Raw genomic sequence first — 20,980 nt, 5'->3', positions numbered from 1 at the left:
TCATGAAGCACTGTATATCACGGCAGTTTTACATTGCCCTAGCGTATACCCCGAGGTTTTCTTTTCTCTTTTCTCTCTTTCTCTCTCTCTCTCTCTCTCTCTCTCTCTCTCTCCTCTCTCTCTCTTTTCTCTCTCTCTCTCTGACGTCTTCAAAAGTACCAAGAGAAACACTTTTCATGGTAGTTAGGTTGGGTGGGTATGGTAGAGTGTATGTATGGTAAGAGGGTATGTGGGCATGGTAGAATATGCGTATGTTAGGTCGGTGGGCATGGTAGATAGTGTGCATAGTAGATAGATAAGTAGACATAGTAGTGTGCATAGTAGATAGGTAGACATGGTAGTGTGTGCATAGTAGATAGGTCGGCAGATATGGTTGTGTATAGTAGATAGGTAGGTAGACATGGTAGTGTGTGTGATTAGTAGATAGGTAGGTAGACACGGTAAAGAGCGTGCTTAGTAGATAGGTAGGTAGACCGTGCACATTAGATAGATAGGTAGACATGGAAGTGTGCATAGTATATAGATAGGTAGACATGGTAGAGAGCGTGCATGGTGGGCTGCTGTTGTTCGAACACAAGAATGGCTTGTGGAGTGAACAGCCGTTGCATCGAACCCTCCCACGTCGAAGCTGCAGCTGTGTGTACGTGGGACGTCGGTGTGTGTCGATGACCCAAGGCAATTACGACCGTGAGTCTGCGGAGTTATGAGATCCATATTCAGTCCTTTGAGCACGGCGGTACGATGACCCTTGAGCACGGCGTTGCGACCCTTGAGCACGGCGGTACGACCCTTGAGCACGACGTTACGACCCATGAATACGACGGTACGACCCTTGAGTATGGTGTTACGAACCCTTGAGCACAACGAACCTTTGAGCACAGCGGTACGACCCTTGAGCACGGCAATACGACCCTTGAGCATGGTGTTACGACCCCTTGAGCACAGAGGTACGACCCTTGAGCACGGCAGTACGACCCTTGAGCACGGCAGTACGACCCCTTGAGCACGGCGGTACTACCCTTGAGCACGGTGTTACGACCCATTGAGCACGGGGGTGCGACCCTTGAGCACGGCAGTACGACCCTTGAGCATGGCAGTACGACCCTTGAGCGCGGTATTGCGACCCCTTGAGCACGGCGCTACGACCCATCGGCCACTGACCTGACCCTTAAAGCCTAGATAGATGACCAGAGGATCAGGTTTAAGTGGCACTCGAGACTGCCCTCTTAATCTGGGTAGTAATTCTAATGTAAAAGATGAGAGGAGGAGGAGGAGGATGTGGGGTTAAGAATATTCTTGGCTGGAAATATCTGGTAATGCTGTAGTTTGGGTAATTGGAGAACTTAATTTGGGGAGGAGTTCGTAATTCCTCTGCCGATGTCCGAATTAATCGCGCCTATTCTGAACCATTTTCTTTCCTGCTTGTTAACAAGTTTTTTTTTTTTAATTTTCTTTTCTTTTTTACCGTAGGTGATCGGATAACGGGGTCGGGGGAAGGAGGATGTAAAAGTCGAATTGTTATACGCACAATGTGACTCGCCGAACACACGTTACCTGCACCCCGATCATGGTAACTCTCTCTCTCTCTCTCTCTCTCTCTCTCTCTCTCTCTCTCTCTCTCTCTCTCTCTCTCTCTCTCTCTCTCTCTGGTAGGTAGGTAGGTAGGTAGCCACTCACCAGTTGGGGTATATTATTGGTATGATGTCACGGGTGTGCAGTGTTCAAGGGCCAGAGCTTCAGTAGCTGTCGAGACGCACTCCTTTGACCCATGGGGGCAGTCTATTCGTTTCACCTCACCCACATGGGGTGGGCATCTCTGGCTTACAGTCCACGAAAACACACAATCTCTTCATCTCACACACACGCAGAGCACACTGTATTTTCCCTGTAGTGAGTGCTAACCCTAGTCTTAATGGCAAGATTTCTCCGAGTCCTCGTAAACAAGTAGTCTCTCTCTCTCTCTCTCTCTCTCTCTCTCTCTCTCTCTCTCTCTCTCTCTCTCTCTCTCTCTCTCTCTCTCACTTTTGCTGTGACCAGCCCTCGTGCACCAGGTTCCTGCTGCCAGTGAACGCGACTACCGTATTAATCACGTATCCCATTAATGAGGACGCCTCCTCCCCGCCCACTGTTGCCATCCACGCTCTAATACACCATTTTCTACCACCATACATACCTCACCAGGGTCTCTGGTCGTAAATCACACCTAAAATGGTACAGAGGGTCTTCATAAATCAGGCACTTAACTTGTTTACATGGGTGTTGTCCCCTTATATTTTTCTTTTGATCCCCAAACATAATTGCAATTTGCCTTTTTTTCATTTCTTTTTTTGTACAGGGTGGTTTTGGTGAAATACGCAGATATGGGGTTTCTCTCTCTCTCTCTCTCTCTCTCTCTCTCTCTCTCTCTCTCTCTCTCTCTCTCTGAGTGCAAGAAGACGGCCACCATCTGTAGCTGCTTGCCACCTAAAAAAAGAATTTGTTTCTCACGAACTGAGTATAGCAACTCAGGATCTCATGTGATTACCACGTAGAGTCTCTGGTATCTTCTCTCAGCCACACAGAGGAATACCTTCGCATCATGATAACGGGACGGGTATGCTAGGACGTCGAAAGTATGTGGTATAACCCGAGCCTGGCGTGTAGGGTGTGTCCCGACTTGAGCCACAAATATGGTATACCTTGTGTAGAGCGCGTTTCCATACTCGCCACCCTCCTCCGCCAACGAGGGAATGGATCAATCAGCCAATTAAAGAGGTTGGTTACATGACTTTAGAGTATTGGTATAGCATAAAGTACAGCATTAGAGTGTTGGAATAGCATATAGCTACAGCATTGTGCTCTCAAGTGTGATGTCATGACCTGTGTAAGATGTACTTATGTGCTATATTCCAATATACTTTACGTGAGGACCACTCGAACAGCTATGGCTCGGCCATATTTGAACCCATGAAACCCTGCAGCATTAGCTCAATTCTTGTGCCGTTGTGGGGCTTCGAATGCAAGTACCGTGGCGAGAATTCCAAGCTGTGTGTGTGTGTGTGTGTGTGTGTGTGTGTGTGTGTGTGTGTGTTCATGAACCCATGTAACGTAAAGCGTATTGAATCCACAAACTGATTCATGTATGCCAGTCGGTGCGTGTGCGTGCGTGCGTGCGTGCGTGCGTGTGCGTGCATATATTGTGGCGAGGATACGAATTCGTAGGTCGAGCCATGCCTGCCTTCGAGTGCATAGTTCGTAGGTCCGTGTGACGGTGAACCTGTGGGTGGCTAGCGATTATGTCCGAAGGGCATTACTTTTGTGTGGGTTGTCCATGGTCCTGAAGCCAGACATGTGCAAGAAGATGCGGGTCTGGTTCTGTCTGTCTTGGTTTTGTTGCCTCGTACGCTCGAAGTAAGTCTCCTTGTGTACATCTTTATGACACAGTCTTCTGTTATCTGGTTTTTCTTCCCATTTCATCTGGTTTTTGTAGTTTCACGTGTTCACTTGGGTTTAATATGGTTTCGTTTGTTTCATCTGCTGTTCTTTACCGTATTATTTTGGTTTGATAGCTATTGATTGAGTTCGGTGTTTCATTTTTTTCTATATTTTTTTGTTTTCAGTAAACAGTACTGTCCTTCCCCGACCTCTATATTCACTGTGTGTTTTTCGTTTCGTGTGTGTAAGCCAGCCTTGCCCAGTCGTCCAGGGGTATCATATAATCAAAGACCAGCTGGAGGAAACGTGTGTCGTCACACCAACACTCACAGTTTCTACATTGCCACCACAGATGATCCAGATGTCCGTGTTGCTCGAAAGCAGAAACGGTGGCAGGGGGGCGCGCCACTATCCTCCATCGTATAGTTAGGCCATTATTTATGTTGTCCTTTTCTACCAGTATGGAGGGCACCTCGTACCTTGATCTTGGCCTGCGAGGGTGTGGGCAGCCGTCGTTTTCGTAACCAGCAGACATCCCGTGGTGTTAACTCTCCATTAAGAAATACGAGTGAACTTCTGGGGAAACGGGATGGGAAAAAGCTATGAAAAACTTGGTCCCTAATGATGATGTGCGGAAGATGAAGACAGATGCAAAAAGCAGAATATGAAGAAAAACTTGGGTGGTTCTTAATGAAGACGCACGGAGAAGGAAGACAGACAAATGGCAATCGTTTGGCCTTTTGGATATTTTCCATGATACTTGACGTGGACTTTCTACTGTCAGATATATTTGCGTCTGTGTGATTCATTAGTATTACTAGAACATTTTGGAGAACTGTGTTCGTTAGAAGAACATACACTCTTCCTGTGATTAGAATAATAACTACCCATACCTGCGTTAGTTACACTTGTAGTCAACCATATCACCAGTAGTTACGTACAGTAATTGGTCACCCATCACACCACAGTTTCAACGTATCCCAAGACCCTTCATCTCCTCATTGTAACAACCATACAGAAGACACTGAGCACTTACTACTTAACTGCTTTCCACCATTGCACTGTCTGCACAAAGACGCACACACACACACACACACACACACACACACACCAGCACAACACCGTATGACCTGTGGTCACGACCGGTGGACGTGGCCAGCTTCCTGAGTGCTGCAGGAGCCTCATCAGGACAGGAGAGACTCCTTGGCAGAAAGGTATTATTGTCAGAAGACTTATCATCAGTGGAACTAATTAGAGCCTACTTGTTTATATCAGTGGTAGTGAGAGCAGTAGTTACCCATTGGAGCATTTGACCCCTAGAGCACGAAGATATGACCTTCGTGTCGGATGGTGTGACCTCTGACCTGGCCATTATGTATCGGGTCTAAGGACACGCTTAGACACGCCATCATAACCATGAGTCGAAAAGTCGTGCCACGATATGTGTGTGTGTGTGTGTGTGTGTGTGTGTGTGTGTGTGTGTGTAATCAACTACTTATAACTACCATTTCGTATTGTTCGGGGAAGGAGTTCTGTGCTCGTGGGGCCCCATCCCTTGGAACTTTGTGTTACCATACAACTTCTTAAACTTCTGTATACTGTCCACATTTTCAGTTGTATCATTTAGTTTATTCCACTCATCTGCTATTCTTATCAATAGAAGTACTTCTTTGCATCTTTTCCTACAATGTTTTTACTTAATTTTCTGTTAAGGCCTCAGTTTGTTCTCTTTGCATTTCTCATATTACTGTCCTCATCTTCGTCAAACAGGTTTCAAAACAAGATTTATGATCAAATCGAACTTACTCTTTTGTCTTCCAGGGGTGGAAAAAATTAAGTGCCTCTAAAGTGTTATTGTTGCTCAGTTTTCATAATGCTTTTAGCATGTTATCCTCTTCTGAACTGCCTCTACTAGTTCTCCAATGCAGTGACAGTACTTGAGAAGCATGTATTTGTGAACGGTAGATGTGAACACCTCGTCAAATACTTCCTTATCTTTTACATGAATGCGATTCTGATACTGCCAGCAGACAGCAGGACTCCCTAACTGTTCTACGGTAGGACGCTGAGAATGGATGAAATCCAAAGTCAACTCCCAAGCCCGGGTTACACTCAATTGGTTTAGCTTGCCAAATATTAACTTGGGTTGAATTTTCATCCGCCATGTAACAGGCCAACGAGACATGAGTCGAATCCTCTTGGCAAGTTGTGCATCGATTACCGTTGTCGACCACGAAGCCCTCAAGAGCCACCCGGGGTCGATCGTTAGGTCAAACCACCTGTTCGTCCTGTCCTAAAGGCTGGTCGATTGATTAGGTACCTGGCTTGTTATGCCAGGATACGAGAGAGAGAGAGAGAGAGAGAGAGAGAGAGAGAGAGAGAGAGAGAGAGAGAGAGAGAGAGAGAGAGAGAGAGATTTAATGAACTGGCCATAAGGGCATTCATTTGCCCGTGCCGTCTCAGTTAAGATGAGGAAAGAAAGGAAATAGGTCAAGAATAGCAGTGATCCCAGGATTCAGTCCTGCAGCACGCCACTGTTGACTCTACTCATTTGGAAAAGGCTTCATTGATATACGTCCTTTGTTGCCGCCCTCTGTGGTGATTTTTTTTTTTCCACCATCGAAAGATTCGACCCTTCTCCGCCTCCTCCTCCTATCCCCCTCCGACCTTTATTCCTACCCCGGTTTATTTACCAACCTCCTAATTTAGTACAGTGTCCAGTGCTTTTTGGTAGTCCAAGTACACACAGTCCATTCCGCCACCTCTTCTTTTTTCTCATGGAGAAGTTCACTGTCTGCATCAGTGTTGTCTCTCGCTCTGGTTTAGTCTATTGTGCGAGTAGTCATCCATTTGTTTTCTGATCACCTTTTCCAGTACCTCACAGACAACACATGTTAGAAAGACTGATCTGTAGTTCAGTACAAGTTCTCTGTCTCCTCTCTTTAAATAAGTATGACATTTGACGTCGTACACTCCCCTGGCTCTTTACCTTTCCCCCAGCGACGTCTTACAGAACATTTAGAATGGCCGGTCAAGCGTATATGCAAACTTTATCCGCACAAATGGAAAAAAAAGTTCATCAGACCCATGAGCTCTCTATAAACAAAATCCATTTAGCAATCTGTTTGTCTTTTCTAGAGATCTCAAAATTTCAGTGCTTTTGGAAGAAAACCTACTTAGTCACACTGGTGTCTGAGCTATATAGTACTTTCCACAGTGAAAACATCTTTGACCCTGTCATTCAGCTCCTCTCATATCTCATCATCTTATCCAGCTCTTCCCACTGAATCCCTTAGCCTGATTAGCTGCTCCTTAGCTGACAATTTTCCGGATGAATTTATGGAAATGTGTTGGCTTGTCTCCTGCCGCGTCCACGGTTTTCTCTTCAGAGTTTCTGTGCTCCTCATTTTGTATCCTTCTGTAATTATTCCTTGCTGTCACGTATCTGGCTCGCTGTAGCACCGCCTACGCCTCCTCCATAATAGGTGTAAACTCTTTGGTTCATTGATGTCTTTTATTCTGCTACATGTCTCGTTTTCATTTCTTTCCCCCTCTTTGTTTGTAGGTACGGGTGGGTGCCCGCGTTTTTACACTTTCACTGCAAAGTTCATAAAAGCTTCCATGACAATAATTTACCGTTACAGAACTCCATTTCTCAATTTGTATTGCCGTAGAAACCATTTAGTTCTGTGTAGTCTCCATGGTTTTTTTTCCTCTTTCCATTCGTTTTTTTTTTCTTTTTCGTTGTAGATTCTCATCACGGACAAAAGCCCACATCAAGGGTAGGAATAAATTGAAATATAACGAGTTTAATGAAATGGAAAAGAAAAAAAACTTGGAAAAGTATTTACTAATTTTTGAGTAAGTGAAAAACCTGTCATTAAAAAGGCGTCTGGTCTTAGTCATTGGGAAAGACATGAGACTGTAGAGAGTTCCAAAGTTTCGAGGTGTAGGGAAAGAAACGGTTATCAAAACACTGTTTGGCTCCGTCTCTCATTTTTATGTCCTCATTTGCCAGATCGTCAAACATCGCATGAACTCTCTTTCCAGTTGGTGTATCAAAGTGACATTTCTACTTTTCGTGCCTCTGTTTTTAAAAATTATGTATAGTGTATCTGTGAATTACATATGTATGTGTGTATATACAGGCGCGATTGCATTGTTTATGCATCTATAAACTTTCAGTACAACAATGGGACTAATTATTTACTTTTTCTCTTTTCAGGTACTGTCATCTCTTCGTGGGTGAATCGGGGCCGAAACAATGGTATGTGTGTCACAGGTCATATTCTGACATTTAGATTAAGGGTCGAGCTTCGATGTGTGGATCAAACGTCAGGCCGTGATGCGTCTCGATCACTGTTTCTAGTCAGGATCGAGGAACCTCAGAGAGGGTAAGAAATTGTACGAGACGTAGGTGAGAAGTGTGAGGAAAACAGTAGTACAGATAGGGATTGATGAGAGTGAGTCGCGCGGTGACAGTGGTAACAGTCAGGTAGAGAAGAGGATCACGACTCAGTCCATGCTCCCGGATCCGGTCACCATTGCCTGGATCAGGGATCAGGTCTTCCTTCATGGCTGAAGCCTTGATGATCGAAGCAGATCTCAGGCTAGTGCGCGTTGCATCAGTCCCTAGTTTGGGAAACAGTTTAGTGGTCAGGTCTTTGCGCATGGATCAGACTTTTAGTCTTTTACTTTGATCAGAGATGAAGACTTTGTGCGTATATCAGGTCTTAAACTTGCGTGGGCCAAGGCGAAACTCTGAATCATGAAAGATTAAGACCTATGTATACATAGCTTTGTATTAGTATCAGATCTTAAGCTCGAGACTTAAGAAGACCTAATCCCTTCTATTCATACAGGGGTAATAACCTTCATGGGACGCGACATTTTGAAAATTCGATGTCTTAAAAGCAAAGATGATGTGGATGATAGGAAATGATAGAATCGTCTAGGGCTTTCGTCTCTTTAACCTTCTGTTTGCCTAGTGTAAGGATGACCCCTTGACCTTCTTCAGGAATGGAGGCTTCCAGCATTAGGTAGCTTAGTTGGATATACTTCAGGGAAAGCTTGGTCATCAGCTGAGCGTCAGGGGTTATATCTGACCAGGCTCAGTATTTGTAAAATGTGGCATATCCCACTACTGGCAGACATATAAAACATCGCTAAGAGATTTCAGGAGTTCGTCAGGAAAAGACAAGTGCCTCCGAAGTGCACCTCAGCGGCCTCCTCGTGGCAGGGTATGCAGGTATGAGGGCTGTATCCATCCATCGGCCTGGAACGCCAGGCACTCACTAGGGTAACTAGGTCATAGACCTGGGTTGTTGGTGGTAAATAACGTCCATCAAGAGGTACATTTGCCAAGCCTTTAAACCGAATGACAGATAGTACCGTTGTACACCCACGCCACCTGCGTCGATATAAGGACAAGTCAGAAGAAAAAGGGACAGTTCTCACTTTTCTAAGTCTCAGAAAAGGCCGACCTTTTCTCCTCATCTTTAGGAGGGTGTAAGGGGAGAGAGTCGTACAGGAGACAGAACACGACGATGCATATTAAACATGGCCATCTTCACAGGATCAGCTTTGTGAAGCACAGTAAGCGAGGTATGACACTCCTAGAGGGTGTATGCGCATACGTAATGCATGCAGATCGTCTCACGGATGATAAGAAATACGGTAGAAAAAAAAGATGATGCGTAAGGAGGGTGTCTTGCAAAGGGGAGCTTTGATGAATAAAAGATAAGATTAAGAACTACGTTCGCCATGTAGGAGCTGTGGGAGACTGACGGTCGCTGGGACTGTTTGTAGAGTGTCTGGCTCCATCCGGTTGTGAGATGATAGATTGAATTTCATTGGAGCACAGACCGTGAAAGTAGAGGCTGAATAAGGGAAGAGAGGATGCGGAATAACGGCGAGGGAGGCTGAAACATCCTGAGAGAACCTTTGATGAGGAATACACGGCCGTGGAGTACGTTATGTGGAGAGGCTTCGGTTTGATCTGGTGTTCCTCTTGACCAATCTGGATGAAACGCCTCTTTTCAAGAGACAAGGAGAGCTTCTCGCTGGTGGTACGAGATCCATTTATCATCCGGAATCCCGTGAAACAGAAAACTCTAGATAACCGACACTGATTCGAAATTCTCTCTTTCGGATTTTTAGGCCTAACGAAATTGAACCGTCGAGTGAAAAAGTTATTTTTACGTTTTGTGGTTCGACTTGCGGCCACTGCAGGTCGTTGGCTTGTGATTCTCTGCTCCCCAGAGGGAGCTAGCTAGCGAGAACTTGTAGTATGACCCATTGTTTTCATTTATATGACCATATTTAGCCCTTACGTCGTCAGCTAGACACATTGGCGTAGACAGTGTGATCCATCTAGTAACGAGACAGAGCCTTTGGTGGTACTCGGCATCCACACGAAAGTGCACTCGATTTCCAGACCTAAGGCAGGAGAGAGTGAGTCTGGGAGAGGGAAGGTGGGCATTTAACCAACGAATTGATCTGTGTAAAAAAGGCTTTATTTTTTCTTTATTTTTAATGAAGAGATGGAGATCAAAGACGCTTTGGAGTGGGGGTTTTTTTCTTCTTTTTCTCTGGTGGGTGGTTGAGGAATTCTAAATCGCGACAGGGCATTAGAAAATTGGACATAATTGGTGAAATGCGTTGTGCACGACGCAAATGACCCTTATAATATGTGAGGTGGTGTGGTCTTTGATCCTACCCTTAATGGTCAGGTCAGGGCGTCCTGCAGCGATGGATTATAGCTTTAATGAATAGTGACATGCTGAGAGTAGGAAAGGTAGTTATGCAAGAAGAAAAAAAAGAGAGACCTTCCTCGTAAAGGCCTTCTTCGTCAGCTAAAACTATGCCAATTTTGGGAGAGGTTTTAGGTTATTGACCACCGGGAAGTGGAGACGAAGGATGAATGAGGAGAGCAGCTGGGAAGGCAAATGAAGATGAGATGCATTTTTCCCCCAAACTACTACTTGGATGACTCAGACATTCCTTTATCTCTTTTTTCGTCCAGTTCAAAAATTACTTTTGTTTGTTGGACATTAGTGAGGTGTGCTGACCAAACATCACCCCTCGTGTTCAGATGATTATTTGGAACTTGCGTTCGAACTTGTTCATCTGTGTTGCTTGTCAGGTAGGCCAAAAAAAAATTCTCCTTTCAATCTCTCGTCAATTACCATATTTTCATAACCATCGTGTATCTGTAAGTCTTTCCTCTGATTGTCAAAACGGCTTTCGCAAGGCGAGATCAACTCGTGATAGTTTAAAGGTGTTACCTAAATCTCGTCATCCTCTCTGAAAGACTGTGTTGCTGCTGTTGGCTTCATATCTCCAGTCTTTAGACACGTTGTGGCATCGGAGCCTGAGCTCCAAGCAGTCATTCCTTTTTTCTCGTTCCTCCCTCGACCTAGTTTGTCTCTGGAACTAGTGACTGAGCATCGTCTCCCTCTTTCCCTGTCAGCAGCGGTGTCCCTCAGCGCGCTTCTTCGTGTCATTATTTTCCTCTGTTGGTGAATGATGTCTCCTACAGTTACTCTGATTCATTTTTATGCTGATGACTCAGAACTGTATTCCGCTTATTTTCACATCAGCACCGTATTATCTTGCTCGCCTCATTGCAACCATCTCTATAAAGTCGAAGTTCAGACAGGAAGTCCCTACAAGGCAGATGTACCGTACATGTTCACAATGGAAATGCCCATAAGGCTGATGTAACCCAATAAACTCTAAGCCTCTGAAAGTCAGTCTCTTCACATTTCTCCTCCTGAACCTGCTCAAATCCCTCCCATTTTCTGTGAGGGCTCAAAAATACCACCGCTCCGTACAGTGACCTTACATGGATTCCCAGTAACATCTAGTTTGTCTTAGAAACCCTAAAGTTTACGAATAGCTAAGTATAAGAACCGTGGGAGTTAGTTGAGATGGGGGAAAACTCTACCCCTCTGAATAGTGTACAGGAGATTGACTGTAAAGAGCACTGCTTACGCATATAGGAGGTTATAGTCTTGCACACATACCTGGCAGAGCCTGTTGTAGCTCTCCCTGGGGTAAAAGAAAGACGCGACCATCGGAATTAGGACTTCGTTTTCCATGTCGCTCCCTACCATAGATTAGTACACGATCTTTCGAGCACTGGCTGCGTTATCTAAGTAAAAGTTGAGACGAAACATAGATGATGGAGGAAGTAAGATGTGTATAACCAGATCTATAAGGTTACCTTGACAACAAGAGGGCGGCGGTAAGGAGAGTAGAGATGATACAAGTGAAAAACGAAATGAAGGGAAAAATGAATTTGGTGAGAAGAGCCGAATGCCAGACCCTTAATCATGTAAGGTTTTGAGGTTAACTGCGGCAGCAAGAGATGTTTTTTTGATGAGGCGGAGTCAAGTCAGAAGTTTTGAGTGACGAGAGAAAGGATGCATGAATTTGAGAATTGCTAGTTCGAAGCTTCGGATGGGGGGATAGACATTATACTTTTTCATCGCCGCTCCGAAGAAATTGTTTATACATGACAGGATAAAGAGAGATGGCCGAGTTGAAGCCAGGCTGATAATGACCTTTTCAGAGGTTCCTCTTCATAGAGCGAGCTTCCTGGAGGTGGAGAAAAGAGCTGGAAGAGATGATACAAAGCTCTTGGAAATATTTAGAGCCAGTTCTTAGTAGATGACGTACGAATTAAGAAAAATGAATAGATTGAAAGAAATGTTTGCCGTCCGGGCCGGAGGCTTTGGTGGGGGATCAAGGTGTCTGAAAACCTTAGGGTTTATCAAATGGAAGGGTTGGTGAGGTTTGGTAATCGAGAAACAGAGTTATGTGGATCAAATACTGTTAAATATGTATGTTTTTCTCTCATTCTTTCCCGTGTTAGAGAGGTAGGGCCAGGAACAGACGAAGAAATGCCTTCATTCGCTCACATTCACTAGCTGTCATGTGCTGTGCACCGAAACCACAGCTCCCTATCCACATCAGGCCCCACAGACCTTTCCGTGTCTTCCTCCGTCTGCGTCACTTGCCCGGGTTCAGTCCACACACACACACACACACACACACACACACACACACATATATATATTTTAGGTGTTACACCCGAGTGAAAGGTCACCTTTGGCGAGGACGAGGCTGTATGACCAGGAGTATAGCCACACCAAGGAACTTTTCACTCCAAAGGAGTCTACGTTTCCCTGCTACTGAAAGTAGCTCAGGTTTGAGCTGCAGGAACCTTTAGAAAGGTCCTTGGTAACTAAATATCCAGATATACCCACAGATAGACAAAGGACGCCAAGCTTGCGTCTATTTCTCAAAACATCTTCTGCTGCCCTGAAGATATTCTCGAGAAATAGACTAAAGCTTGGCGTCTCTGTCTTTCTGTTTCTTTTGGGTAAGATTATAAGATTATTAGATGATTTTGATGAAATTCAGGTCATTCCCTATAGCTTTGTAACCTTTCTATTACGGCAAATAGCTCAATACAGCGAGACCGGCCTATGAAATTATAATGGTTGTGGAAGCCACTGGATCATTAAAGAACCTTGATATATAATGCCATTTCGTCGTGTAAGAATTTTGAACTTCCCGAGATCCAGTGCCAACAAATGTGGGGATGAATTAACCATTTTATGGTCGTTTAATGAACGCTGACCATCAGGACTGGTGAATATTTAAGTCGCTTTGCCTTTAGTCCTCACCCACAGAAGGAAGGAATGGATCACATACTGTTCAGTATTTCCATAAGTGATGATATAATGAGATGTTATAAATTTTATCATCCACCCAGGCGATCACACTCGGCAAACTCTCTCTCTCTCTCTCTCTCTCTCTCTCTCTCTCTCTCTCTCTCTCTCTCTCTCTCTCTCTCTCTCTCCCGTCTGCCTTTCTCCCACGGGACTAGAATTGCCGCAAATTATGAGGGCGGGCAGCTCCAGTAGGCACGTGTTTACGGAGAATTTTCGTCTGTATCAACGCGCGATTCGTAGAGAAAATTGGCGTTTATATCAGGGGGCCAGAACGGCCTCCCGTTGTACCTCTTCACCTTTATGACCGTATTACAGCGGCTGCTGCAAAGGGTGGGAGATGAAAAACGGTCTTTGGCGAGTTCATTATAGGGTCTATTTTTGTTGTTCAACTCGTCTGAGGGGTGTGAGAGAGGCCTAAGCAGCAGGGAATTTCTGGATGTAAATACAAAGGGGAATTTTTCCTCCTTTTTTTCCCCTCCTCCTCCTCCTCCTCCTCCTCACGTGAGGGTTTTGAGGAATAAAGTCGCGTTCGTGTGGCCTCTATGATTGTTTTGAATTATAGGTTCTCGCGCCGGTGTCCCACGAATCTCGAGCATTGTAGATTTAACCTGTGTAAAGAGGACACCTATTTCTTGAATATTTATCTGTCTGTTCCCTCGAGTGGCCGTGGATAAGGCTGCTGCTGGAGAGTCAATGTTGTTGAAACGTATTGAGTGTCACGCCACCGGAGGCGTGTCTTCAGTGTTACGTAGAGAGTGAGGGATGACCCATCTGTGTAAGTGGTTCTCTCTCTCTCTCTCTCTCTCTCTCTCTCTCTCTCTCTCTCTCTCTCTCTCTCTCTCTCATATATATATATATATATATATATATATATATATATTTTATTTTATTTTGCTTTGTCGATGTCTCCCGCGTTTACGAGGTAGCGCAAGGAAACAGACGAAAGAAATGGCCCAACCCACCCCCATACACATGTTTTTACATACACGTCCACACACGCAAATATACATACCTATACATCTCAATGTACACATATATATACACACACAGACACATACATATATACCCATGCTCACAATTCACACTGTCTGCCTTTATTCATTCCCATCGCCACCTCGCCACACATGGAATACCATCCCCCTCCCCCCTCATGTGTGCGAGGTAGCGCTAGGAAAAGACAACAAAGGCCCCATTCGTTCACACTCAGTCTCTAGCTGTCATGCAATAATGCCCGAAACCACAGCTCCCTTTCCACATCCAGGCCCCACACAACTTTCCATGGTTTACCCCAGACGCTTCACATGCCCTGATTCAATCCACTGACAGCACGTCAACCCCGGTATACCACATCGATCCAATTCACTCTATTCCTTGCCCGCCTTTCACCCTCCTGCATGTTCAGGCCCCGATCACTCAAAATCTTTTTCACTCCATCTTTCCACCTCCAATTTGGTCTCCCACTTCTCCTCGTTCCCTCCACCTCCGACACATATATCCTCTTGGTCAATCTTTCCTCACTCATTCTCTCCATGTGCCCAAACCATTTCAAAACACCCTCTTCTGCTCTCTCAACCACGCTCTTTTTATTTCAACACATCTCTCTTACCCTTACATTACTTACTCGATCAAACCACCTCACACCGCACATTGTCCTCAAACATCTCATTTCCAGCACATCCACCCTCCTGCGCACAACTCTATCCATATGATAAATATATATATCCAGCAGATCGTCAGTTCCTGTTGGCAAGTTTGATAAGCAAATCTAAAACTCATTACGTGTTTTTACGAAGTGTCTTCTGGCATCTCGTGCGCCAAGTGGCCAGTGCATCGATGTAAGTGTGTGTGTGTGTGTGTGTGTGTGTTTGAGGTCTCGGGTATGGCTATTGTGGGACAGTACCACACAGCTGGACTGCACAGTGGCGGGAGTATCTTACGAGTGTATGCTCCAGAACACCAACAGCGCTTCAAGGGTGAAGGTTGAGTGGCGCCTTACACCGTGCAGAAACCCATATAGCCTTCGTCTTTTTCCATAAATATTTTGCTCCGACTTAAGTCGACAAGGTGGTTTGGTCGCTACACTGATACGTTCCCCTAATTGTCTTCAAGGATCTGTTGCCCTGGGTAGCTTGATAACCGCAAGAGCATACATTTTCGTCCGATTGTCCCCTCGCCTTGTGACGTCTTGATCCGGCGCTCTCGGATGCGCTCCCTCCGCTGCGCACTCCATCTCCAAACGACCGACGTCTTGCGCAAATGACACACGTGACCTTGTAGATCACCAGATATATGTATATCCTCTCTCTCTCTCTCTCTCTCTCTCTCTCTCTCTCTCTCTCTCTCTCTCTCTCTCTCTCTCTCTCTCTCTCGTGCCACAGCTTGTAAAACGCACCTTTTAAGCCTAAATTTTGGATAAGATGAACATTTTGATTCCGACGGTATATGATTCTTATTAACTCTGGATATAAGGAACTGTCTCACCTCTCTCTCTCTCTCTCTCTCTCTCTCTCTCTCTCTCTCTCTCTCTCTCTCTCTCTCTCTCTCTCTCTACGTAGTTCTGGAGGAAACAGTGGGAGGGGAGGGGGAAGTCTGGTGAAAAATCCTCCCTCTCCCTTGGGGGTTCATTTTTAGCGAGGTCGACTCTTGTTATGGGCTGTAAGAGACAGGGGTCCCGCGGTTCATTCCCCCTGCCCCCATCCCTTCTCCCCTTCCCTCCCTCCCTTCCCTCCTTCTCTCCCTCCTTCTTCCCTCCCTCCTTCGGCTTTGCTTATATTTTGCTACCCGGATCTTCCTTCTCTCGTGCCCCTTCCCACGTCTCCCTTCTTCCCTTCCCTTTTCCTCTTCCTCTCATTCCCCTTCGTCTTCCTCTTCCTGTTCTTTTCCTCTTTGTTAACTCTCCTCCTCCTCTTCTATTTCTTTGCGCACCGTTATCTCTTTCTCTTATTCCTTCTCAATTCTGGTTTATTTCTTTTAATTTTCTCTTCTTTCCTCATCCTCCTCATCTATTTCCCATCTTCCTCGACCCACGCCTTCGTCTCTGCTCCTCGCTGTTCTTACTTTTCCCCTTCATTATCTCTCTCTCTCTCTCTCTCTCTCTCTCTCTCTCTCTCTCTCTCTCTCTCTCTCTCTCTCTCTCCCCCCCCCCCCCTCCGCCGGAAGAGGTGTGTGAGTGTGGCGCTCGATCCCGAAAGAACTTGTTTTTTTATGGTTCATTTTGGGGGAAACATGTTTGTGTGTGTGTGTGTGTGTGTGTGTGTGTGTGTACATTTTTTCCATCCCTGGCCATGCGTGGAAGTGATGCCTTTCTTGTGAGGCACCAGGACGACGGCGTATCAGGAGGAGGAAGAAGAGGAGGAGGAGGAGGGACGTGGATTAGCAGTAGGAGAGGAAAGATAATGATAACTATATTCAGGAAAAGGGTATACGTCTACGTAGAGGATCAGAGAAGATGAGGCGGAGAAAGAGGAGGAGGACCAGCAGCAACAACGGCAGTGGCATTAGCAGCAGTAGAAGATGACAAAGGATTTACAGAAAACGAGGTTCGACAAAAGACAAAAGTGAATTAAGCTAACATGAAGGAGCGAGGAAGACAAAGGGTACAAAAGGGGTTACGAGAGAGAGAGAGAGAGAGAGAGAGAGAGAGAGAGAGAGAGAGAGAGAGAGAGAGAGAGAGAGAGAATTTATGCACTGAGTAAGAGGCAAAAAAATATAATCTACAAATGCCGGGGAGAGGACTTGAGAACCGTATCCAAGGACGACCCACCAGAATTTAGATTACCCAGGGCTGAGTCACCCGCCACTTTATTATCCAGGGACTTGCCAACCCGGAATCTAGATTATCCAGGAGCGAGCCGCCCTGAATTTTATTATCCATATGTCGGCCAGCCGGAATCTAGATTATCCAGGGTCAGGTAACACAGCACTGTGTGTATTATCCCGCGACCTGCCAGCTGGAATCTCAATTATCCAGCCTTGTTATCCAGGGGGCGGATTAACCACTTGAGCCAGGAACGAGCCAGCCTGGAATCATGACTTGATATTCTTGAGCATAACATTACGATTCTCGTGTATCGCCTCGTAACCTTTTGACCTGACCCTTACAAGGTCAGGCCAGAGATGAAAGGCTAGGCCACCATGGGCGCCATACCGTCGTGTTCAAGGGTTGTCACGTCGTTGGCCCGGGGAGGGTTCGTGGATAGTTAACTAGAACTGAAGTTCTTTGACAAGACTCTCCATATTTTTTTTTTTTCCCGACTGACAATGATAAAGCCTCACCAATTGTGACTCTGTACTCGCAGTACAACCCCAAGGAAGCAAAGTCCGTCAACACACACACACACACACACACACACACACACACACACATTTCCTTGTAAGTAGGTCGAAAGGTAATTTTCTTTGATCCGTTATTTGTTGAAGACTAGTGAACATTTGATATCATCTAGCTCCCATTTTGTTTGTTTTGTTTTCTTTGAAACATTTTGTTTCGTGAATTAAAGTTTGAATCAAATATCCTATATTCATTTGCATTTTATTTCCTATTTTTACATGAGACGTTTCAGGCACACACACACACACAGACACACACACACACACACACACACACACACATCAAACTGTTTAAAAATCATACACAAGATACAAGAAATGAAACAGGAATGATTTACACTTTATGATGATGTGGATGAGGCCTATAACGAAGGTAATATCTTGATCTGGGATTCACAGAAGTGAACTTCACTCGAAGTTCGTGCGTAGCTGGTAGGGAGGAAACTCGGCAGGTTGGCTGGTGGGGGATTACCCCAGGTCATCATCTGTTCCACCTGGTGAAGAAATGTTAGCCCTCTTTTGCGTTGGAAGTTTCAGTCACATACAAAGCTCCACTTCAAGCCCGAGCCTTAATTGAAATATAGAGAGGTTGATGAAGGGTGAAAGGAAGAGACATAAGGAAATTATTTTACGAATTTTAGATGAATTGGAAAAACTTGCATTAGGATGAGCCAGGTCATAGTTATTGGGAAAGACATGAGACTGTGGAGAGTTCCAAAGTTTCGAGGTGTAGGGAAAGAAACGGTTATCAAAACGGCCCACCTTTGCCTTGTCTGTATCCACTCATTAGCCATGCGATGCAACAGCTTGAAGATAACTGTGTGTTCTAAATAGTAGTGGAGGCACACAAGCGGCCAGCATTCGGGAGCAAAAAGCAAAGTAATGCTTACAGAAGAAAGAAAATGAACTAACATTGTGGCATAGAGCAAGGGACTCAAGATTTGAAGTTCGTCAGGGAGAGGCGATAAGACGGACCGCTTTCGACTCGACTCTGTCATATAAGGATGCAGGGCTAAAACCAGCCCAGATTTGAGAGCAATACTCTGTATAAAGACGATTCGCGCCTTGTATAAACAGAGCAACCGTTAGGAAGAAAAGAAATTTCGATGTCTAAATACGACTCCCAGCTTCTTGGAGGCAGACTTGATTATTTCCGTAATGTGGAGTGTTCAAGAAAGAGTGGATGTTACAGTAATATCAAGTATGTTCCTTAAGTTGGGTGGAATTACAGAACCGTCGAAACACAGAGGAAAGTTTTGAGGAATTTTCGATAGAGATGAGCTGGAACTGGGTCTTGGAGGCATTAAACTTAACTATATTTTGTCTACCCCACTGGATATCCTATCGGAGTTTACGGTATCAAGACGAAATGCAAAGTGATTGAAAGAATAATGAGTAAAATTTGAGGATGTGGAGGAACGCAGTATTGAGGCATCAGGGTATAAGTGCATTGGTTATTTGTAAAAGAATGGAAATCGTTGATAAAAAAGGAGAAAAAGTGTAGGAGACAGGACACAACCTTGAGGAACACCACTCTTGGTGGAGAAAGGGCGGAATGGCTGATTCATCAACAACGTGTAATTGTGCTCCACAAAGCCAGTTAGATATAAATCGCTCCCCCTGCCTAATTTTTTTATAATGGATGAGACTGCCCGGGCAGCTAGGGCCCTAATCAAGGTCATCCTATTAACACTAAATATATATATATATATATATATATATATATATATATATATATATATATATACATACATATTTGTCGCTGTCTCCCGCAATAGCGAGGTAGCGCAAGGAAACAGACGAAAGAATGGCCCAACCCGCCCAAATACACATGTATATACATACACGTCCACACACGCAAATATACATACCTATACATCTCAACGTATACATATATATACACACACAGACACATACATATATACACATGTACATAATTCATACTGTCTGCCTTTATTCTTTCCCATCGCCACCCCACCACACATGAAATAACACCCCCCCCCCCTCTCATGTGCGCGAAGTAGCTCTAGGAAACGACAACAAAGGCCACATTCCTTCACACTCAGTCTTTAGCTGTCATGTATTAATGCACCGAATCCACAGCTCCCTTTCCACATCCAGGCTCCACAGAACTTTCCATGGTTTACCACAGACGCTTCACATGTCTGGTTCAATCCATTGACAGCACGTCGACGCCGGTATAACATATCGTTCCAATTCACTCTATTCCTTGCACGCCTTTCACCCTCCTGCATGTTTAGGCCCCGATCATTCAAAATCTTTTTGACTCCATCTTTCCACCTCCAGTTTGGTCTCCCACTTCTCGTTCCCTCCACCTCTGACACATATATCCTCTGTGTCAATCTTTCCTCACTCATTCTCTCTACGTGACCAAACCATTTCAAAACACCCTCTTCTGCCCTCTCAACTACACTCTTTTTATTGCCACACATCTCTCTTACCCTATTATTACTTACTCGATCAAACCACCTCACACCACATTTTGTCCTCAAACATCTCATTTCCAGCACATCCGCCCTCCGCACAACTCTATCCATATCCCACGCCTCGCAACCATATAACATTGTTGGAACCACTATTTCTTCAAACATACCCATTTTTGCTTTCCGAGGTAATGATCTCGACTTCCACACATTTTCAAGGCTCCCAGAATTTTCGCCCCCTCCCCCACCCTATGATTCACTTCCGCTTTCATGGTGTATATATATATATATATATATATATATATATATATATATATATATATATATATATATATATATTTGCTTTGTCGCTGTCTCCCGCGTTTGCGAGGTAGCGCAAGGAAACAGACGAAAGAAATGGCCCAACCCACCCCCATACACATGTATATACATACGTCCACACACGCAAATATACATACCTACACAGCTTTCCATGGTTTACCCCAGACGCTTCACATGCCCTGATTCAATCCACTGACAGCACGTCAACCCCGGTATACCACATCGATCCAATTCACTCTATTCCTTGCCCTCCTTTCACCCTCCTGCATATATATATATATATATATATATATATATATATATATATATATATATATATATATATATATATATATATATATATATTTTTTTTTTTTTTTTTTTTTTTTTTTTTTTTTTTGTCGTTGTCTCCCGCGTTTGCGAGGTAGCGCAAGGAAACAGACGAAAGAAATGGCGCAACCCACCCCCATACACACGTATATACATACGTCCACACACGCAAATATACATACCTACACAGCTTTCCAGGGTTTACCCCAGACGCTTCACATGCCTTGATTCAATCCACTGACAGCACGTCAACCCCGGTATACCACATCGCTCCAATTCACTCTATTCCTTGCCCTCCTTTCACCCTCCTGCATGTTCAGGCCCCGATCACACAAAATCTTTTTCACTCCATCTTTCCACCTCCAATTTGGTCTCCCTCTTCTCCTCGTTCCCTCCACCTCCGACACATATATCCTCTTG

This window comes from Panulirus ornatus, chromosome 1 (assembly GCF_036320965.1).
Source record: "Panulirus ornatus isolate Po-2019 chromosome 1, ASM3632096v1, whole genome shotgun sequence".
Lineage (NCBI taxonomy): Eukaryota > Metazoa > Arthropoda > Malacostraca > Decapoda > Palinuridae > Panulirus > Panulirus ornatus.
Note: the sequence above shows the minus strand (reverse complement) of the source record.